The sequence below is a fragment of the Nomascus leucogenys genome, chromosome 8, assembly GCF_006542625.1.
Source record: "Nomascus leucogenys isolate Asia chromosome 8, Asia_NLE_v1, whole genome shotgun sequence".
Taxonomy (NCBI): Eukaryota; Metazoa; Chordata; class Mammalia; order Primates; family Hylobatidae; genus Nomascus; species Nomascus leucogenys.
This window is the reverse complement of record NC_044388.1, coordinates 16,041,996-16,050,149: the sequence shown is the minus strand read 5'-3', so window position 1 is coordinate 16,050,149 and position 8,154 is coordinate 16,041,996.

The window sequence follows — 8,154 nt, the reverse complement described above, 5'->3', positions numbered from 1 at the left end:
TACCAAGATATTTCATTCCTCTCATCATCTGTAAAGAAACTGAACTTCTCTAAACTGACAGAAGAGGGTACACTTAAATTATGCACCTGTATACGTAATACTTTAGGAAAAAAAAAAGGAAAATAAATCAAACCAATGCTGTGCAAGACTACTAGCAAACAAAGATTCTCCTCCCAACAAAACACACTAAGTAGAAGAAGCTAATAACAAAATGTTTCCTTCTGAATTAAATACACTTTAAAAGCCAGCTGAAGATTCCAAAATGCTGGAATCAGAAATTCAAAAACTAAAAACAGAAAATAATAAAATGTGAGAAGAAAATGTAATAAGAGTTGATTAAACTCAGGAAAGAAATGGAAGAAAAAGGCAATAGAATTTTATAAATAAAGAATAATTACTAGGTGTGCAAGAAGAAATACATCTGAATGAAAAATTTTTTAAAAACTGAAGGGCAGAAAAAACCCTAAAATAATAAAAATGAAATAATGAAATAAGTAAAATATTAGTTTTGAAAAAAAGTGATCAAAATGGAAGATGGTCAAAGAAAGTTCAGTCTGCATGTAATTGGAGTCCCTGGAAAAAGAAAAACAAAGCATAGGGGCAAAACAAAAACTTAAAACTGTTTCCAAGAAAATTGTCCTGACACAAAAGAAAATTAAATAATTGAAAGGGCCCATTATATTGTTGAGAACTGCGAAGGGCCTTATATTTTATTCTACTTATAAACTAACAAATTAGCTTGTCACGGTTGTATGGATATCAGCAGAAAAGGAGAGACTCCTAAATCAGAGACAAAATAAAATATATTACTCACAACAATAGAAGTAAACAAGTATTGTCATTTTTATACTTTTTTCCCCAAGCCCCAGTGTTCACAGAGTGATGTAAAGAGGGCCAGAGGACAGTAGCACAATGTTATAGGAGAGAACCCTACACTTAGGGAACCCAAATCTTTTATAGTGGGTAGGAAGCATTTCTTCCCCTTGCTCCATTATATTACACAGTAAGCTTGTCTTCCCTTTTGGACGAGACACCATCTCTATCTTCTGAGGCTGTTTGCTATACAAACTCCCTTGAAAAGACAAACCGAATAATAATAAGTGCCTCACTCACAATCTGATGGAACCAAGAACAATCCATGGAGAATTGTCTGCCAGCACACATACTTGGAAACTTACTCCAGAATGATAAAATCTCAAACCTGAGACATATTCTAGTAAAACTACTAGACTTTAAAGACAAAAAAAAAAAAAGAATCCTCATGGCTTCCAAGCAAAACTATCAAATTATTCAAATACATGCAAAACATTTAAGCTTCATGTATCCTTAAGAACAACATACAAAGGAAGGCAGCAACAGAATGACATTATTTGGAAAGAAGATTAATGCAGATATAATCAATTAAGATGAGGTTATACTGGGGTAGGGTGGGCCCTTAACCCAATATGACAGGTGTCATTATAGAAAAAGGAGAGGCACAGAGACACAGACACAGGGAGTGGAGGGGAATGCCATGTGCCAGTGGAGGCAGAGCCTGAAGGACGCAGCTTCAAACCAAGGAACATCAAGGATTGCCAGCAAATCACCAGAAGCTAGAAAGAGGTAAGGAAGGATTCAGTCCTACAGATTTCAGAGGGATCCTGGCCTTGCCAAGACCTTGATCTCAGGCTTCCAGCCTGCAGAACAAATTCTGTTGCTTGAGGTCACCCAGATTGTGGTACTTTACAAAGCTCTAGGAAACGCATATAGATGGATACTTCCCTATCATAATAAACCATATAAAGCTCAAATCCAAAAGCCGGAATCTTATTCAATGGGGAAAAACTAGAGGCATTCCCACTAAAGCAAAGATGCCCACTAACTTCAATATGATTTAACATTCTCCTTGAGGTATTACCCAATGTGATTAGATATGAGTAATATTTAAACGCATAAGAATTAGAAAATAAGTAAAACTATATTTATACATACTTACTCTAGGACATTTATTACAGAAAAAAACGTGTTTACATGAAAACCTACACATGTCATGCATTGCAGCTTTGTTTATAATAGCTGAAACCTGGAAACAGCCAAAATGTTCTTTAGCAGGTGAATGGTTAAACATACTGTGGTACATTTGTACCTCTTTATACTACTCGGCAAGAAAAACAAGCAGACCACTGATACACTCAACAACTTAGATGAGCCTCAGGGCATTACGTTATGTGAAAATACCAATCTTAAAAGGTCGTATGATTGGTTCTTCTTATATAGTATTCTTGCAGTGACAAAATCAAACATTGTTCTTTGGAAAGACTACCAAAATAGATAAAATTTAGACAAGAATGATCAAGAAAAAAGCAAGAGGCATAAGTAAACAATATTATTAATTAAAAAGAGAACAATTACAGACTCTGCAGATATTTAAAAAATAAGCATATACTATGAACAACTTTATTCTTATTGATTTGAAAATTTAGACAAAACTGTCAGTTTATTGGAAAATGGCACTCACCAATACTGACACAAGAAGAAACAGAAAATCAAAATTGTCTGATAATTATTGAAGTTCAGCTAATTCTAGTTGTCATGGTATTTATGTTCTATAAAGTTGCTGTAAACACTGAAATAGTGAATACTGAACAGGGAAGACAGAGGGTTAGGTTCCTGTGAGCCTTTGGTCACAACATTCTTGTCAACTAAAACTCCATTTGCAGTATATGCATTCATTCGTCATTGTCCTTTTTAAACAAGCTGGTCTCATCAACATTGAAAACCTGCTCTGCCAGATAATCATTTTCCTGTACAACACTTAGCAGGTGTTTTCAAACTTCTTCTATAGGCTCCTGCTTGGCAGAACCTGCCTTATCTGCAACTTTAACATTTTTTACACTGTATTGTCTTTTGAAATGTGTAATCCAATGGCAAAGGTTTAACATTTTCTTGACCTAGGTGACATGACCATATTTTCTTTTCGTTTCAGCCTTACAACAATGCTGTAACTAAGCTTTTTAAAAAAATCCATTGTCGTCACATGAATCTACAAATTTAGCTGCTTTCCATCTTTTCTATAACTTCATCAAGCATTGTAGAAGTTACTTTAGCACTTTCTGGAGCAGCCTCACACACAGATCAATGAATTTCTTCTCCTTTTTTTTTTTGGATGTACTATATTGTTGATTTATTAACATTGAACTCATAGCCAACAACCTACAACTCATGCCTGAATGAAGCTTATCTAACACATGTATTTTCTCTGTAAGGCACATAACAGCTTTCTTGCACGTAGGAACACTAGACAGCACTTTAACACCATGCTTAGTGGCCATTTTAAACAGCAAAATCAGCAATAAAAAGCCCCCAAATGTGAAAAATGTTGTACTAAATTGATTATAGAAAAGGTATTTGTTTATAGTATGACGTTGAGACAAGAAGGTAGAGCATCACCTTGTTGAACTTCAGCTGGGAGCGTGTGTGTTGGGTGACTCAATTTTTTCACCACTTTGAACATGTTTACAAATTACCACAAAAGCAGCACAAATATTGATTTGGGGATTACAAATGCATTTTAGCAAGTAGTCAAATTGGCAAATACAGAATTTGCAAATAATGACAATTGACTGTAATTGAACCAGTAACTTAAAATCTATCAACTAAGAAAATCTAAAAACAAAAAGCAAAACCAAGCTCAGGTGATTTTATAGCAAGTCTATCAAGCTTTTCTGTAACATCAACTGTTCCAGAGAAAAGGGTGGGGAAAAGGGACTAATACCCCAACTCATTTAATGAGATTGGTATCACCTCGATACTAAACAAGATAAGGACTGTAAAAGAAAGAAAAATCACAAGCCAGTAGCACTCAAGAAAATAGGTTGAAAATTTAAACAAAATACTAGAAATCTGAATCCAAAGGCAAGTAGGAAAAAATACAATATGATCAAGTTAGTTTTATCCCAGGGATGCATGACTGACAGTGTTCTAAAATTATTTATGAAATTCACTACATTCACAGGTTAAAGGGGTGAAAACATATAATCATCATGCATATATTAAAAAATCCTACAAAAATCGTACAGAATATGTATGTATGTATGTATGTTCAAAACACCTATTGGAAGCATCATGAAATTTGGTGAAACATTAGAAGCAATACATTTAAAATTAGGAATGGAAAAGGATGCCCCATCACCACTTTTATTTAACATTTTACAAGAGGTTGTGGCTCACACAGGAAGACCAGCAAAAGAAAAGATAATTGTAAAGGAAGAAAAGAAAATTACTATTTGAAAGTTATGTAATTATCCACATAAAAACATTATAATTAATATGATGGATGGCTGTTAGACACAAATGTACAAAAATTAGTTGCACTCCTACTTACCAGCAATGAATAGTCAGAAAATGCAATTTAAAAAATACAAATTTCAGTGGGAACAACAACAAAAATGTAAGATACAAAAGAATAAATCTAAGAACAAATGTTTTTGACCTTTCTGAAGAAATTATTAAACTTTATTCAAAGACATTGAAAGATTCCTAAATAAATGGAATGATACAGCACATTCATGGATAGGAACACTCAATATAATAAATATAAATTATCCTCAAAGTATTCTATAAATCAGAATCTTTATAGGGTTAACTTTGGAATTTGCCAGCTTGATTGTAGAATTTACATGGAAGAACATTCATCCCAGATAATGGGATAAGAATGGGCCAAGAATAGTCAAGCTGATTTTGAGGAAGAATAAGTGGTGGCAACTCATCCTAGTACATAACAATAATTCTTAAAAAGTTACAGTAATAGAGACAATTTGTTATTGGTGTGGGGCAGAGCAAATAGACTGATGGAGCAAACGGCTCAGAAAGAGTCAGACGTACACGGGAAAGTTGCTTTGTGGTAGAAGTGACATTTTTGATCAATGGAAAAAGGAAAGGATATTCAATTAATAATATGAAGTCAATTGTTATTTATATGGAAATAAAGTGAAATTGAATTCCTACTTGACAATATAACCAAAAACTATTCTAGGTCAATTTAAAACAAAAATTTAAAAACACATTCAATATTTTAGAAGGAGATATAGAGAAATTTTTCATGGCTTTAGGGTTGGGAAGGATTCCTGATGCAAAACACAATAAGCACAAAATCTAATAAGAAAGATTGGTGATTTCAATTCCATTACAATTAAAAAGTTGTGATTGTCAAAACATCCTACAAAGGTGAATTGATAAGCCAGAGAAGATATTTGTAATATACCCAACCAATAAAGGATTCAAATCCAGATTATAGAAATAACCTCTCCAAACCGAAAAGCAAAACATAATCCAAGAAAAAAAAGACAAAAGATATAAATAAGTAATTTACAAAAGAGCAAAGCAAGTGGTCAATGCATGTACAAAAAGATGGTCCACCATACCAGTGGTCAAATCATTCAATTATCACTTGTTGCCTAGTGGGTTAAAGAAACCACTATTTTACTCTTTTTCACTATTCTGTGGGTTAGAAATTTGGAAAGGGCTTAGTGGGGACAGCTTATCTCTGCTCTATATAATGTCTTCTGAATCTGGAGGGGCAATGTGGCTTCTTCTCATGTCTGGCACCTTAGATTGGATGGCTAGCAGCAGGGAGCCAGCTGGAATGGCTCAATGTAGGTTATTTGACTGGGGCTGCTGTTAGAGGTTTGGGCTACGTTCCTCAGTTCTCCATGTTGTCTCGGGGCCTCTCCTTCCCCATGTAACCTCTCCAAGTGGCCTCTCACTATGGTTTTCCCATGCGGTCTCTCAAGGCTTAGGGCCAGCTCTTGCTCTGTGCCATTTCTGCCATATTGTACTGGTTAAGGCAGATCACAGAGATCTCCTAGGTTCAAGGAGAGGGATTTAAATGAGAGCAAGAATGCTGGGAAGTGTGATTCCCTGGAGGCCACCAAAGTGACAGTCTACCAAAAATGCAAAATAAAATTGTGATCAGATAAAATTTCACACCATCAGGAGGGCAAAAATTAAAAAGAATATCAAGAATTGCTGAGTTACTTCACTTAGAATAATAGTCTCCAATCTTGTCCAGGTCACTGGAAATGCTGTTAATTCATTCCTTTTTATGGTTGTGTAGTATTCCATCATATATATATACACACACACACACACACACACACCCCACAATTTCTTTATCTATTCATTGATTGATGGGCATTTGGGTTGGTTCCACGATTTTGCAATCGTGAATTGTGCTGCTATAAACATGCGTGTGCAAGTATCTTTTTTGAATAATGACTTCTTACCCAGTAGTGGGATTGCTGGATCAAATGGTAGTCCTACTCTTAGTTCTTTAAGGAATCTCCACACTGTTTTCCATAGTGGTTGTTCTAGTTTACATTCCTCAGGAATGGAAAACAAAATATCGTATGTTGTCACTGATACGTGGGAGTTAAGCTATGAGGACACAAATGTGTAGGAATAATACAACAGACTTTGGGGACTTGGGGGGATGAGTGGGAGGGGGTGAGGGATAAAAGACTACAAATACAGTGCAGTGTACCCTGCTCAGGTGATGGGTACACAAAAATCTCACAAATTACCCCTAAAGAACTTACTCATGTAACCAAACACCATCTGTACCCCAATAGCTAATGGAAAAAAAGAATAATGAACCTGTACAACTTAGAAGATATATAACCCAATTTAAAATGAGCAAAAGATCTGAATAGCATTTCTCTAAAGAATATATGTAAATGGACAAAAAGCACATGAAAAGATGCTCAACATCATTGGTCACTAGGGAAATGAAAATGAAAACCATGTGAACCATTTTATACCCTCTTGGATGGCTGTAATAAAAAAAACCCAGATAACAAGTGCTGATGAGGCCAGGGAGAGTTTGGAACCCTCATGCACTGTTGGTGGGAATGTAAAATGGTACAGCCACTTTGGAAAACAGTATGGGACTTTCTCAATAGGTTAAATATAATGCTACCATGTGGGCCAGAGATTCTTCTCCTAGGTATATACCCTAAATAATTTAAAACAGGAGTTCACACAAAATGTATACAAAGATGTTCATAGCAGTATTATTGATAGTGGCCTTAAAGTGGAAACAACCCAAAGTCCATCAGTTGATGAATGTATAAATAAATGTGATATCTATAGAAAAAAGAATTATTGAGGATGTGGAGTCATTGGAACATTTATGCATCATTGCTGTAGGTATAAATTAGTTCAGTCACTTTGACAAGTTATTTTAAGTTGAAGATATATGTACCCTATGACCCATCAAATTCTTCCTCTCAGCAATCAAGAAACCCTTATATATATACCGGGAGATTAGAAATGTTCACAGTAGCATATTTATAATAGCAAACACCTGGAAACAATCTGTGTGTCCATCAACAGAAAAATTGATAATGCACTATACATACTATAAAATGATAAAAGTTAATGAACTAGTTACACACATCAACAGGGATGACTCTCGTAAACATAATGTTGCCCAAAGACAGCAATCTATAGGATATTTATGTACAATATGATACCATGTACACGAACTTTAAAAACATGTAAATCAATGCTTTTTTTTTGGCTAAGGGACACATGCATAGCAAAATTGATTCATGAGAATGATATACAAAAAATCCAGGTTGTGGTTATAGGGGTGGAAGCAGACACTCAGGAAGTCATACAAAAATTGTACCAAAAGTACCCTAAGTAATTCAGTAGCTGGGTTGTGAAGTGTTTTCCAACAACACCTTTCGAGTGTTAGACAATGCCCATCACCTCCTGCTATGACAGATGAGGACACTGGTGTACTTGTTCTTCTTCTCCTTCCCTTTCCTTCCAGAAGAAAAAATTAGAGGCACCTCCCAGCTGTCTCATGGATACTCCAACCACCGTCCTCCACTAGCCTGCAGATGGCTGTCTCCTGGGCCAGGCAATGGAAGTAGAACACGGAGCGTCTGAGGCTCAGATCGCCAAGTTACTCCCTGGGGGTCTCTAACACTCCGGCCTTCCAGGGGCTCAGGGTACGCAGTCCAGTGACCCCTTGCAGGGACTGATATTTATCCTGCTCTTCTCGCTCCTCTTCAGTCATTGCATTTTGGGAAGTGGGGTGGTAGGAGCACTTATTCTTTTCTTTTTTCTATTTATTTATTTATTTATTTTTTTTTGTTTGTTTGCTAT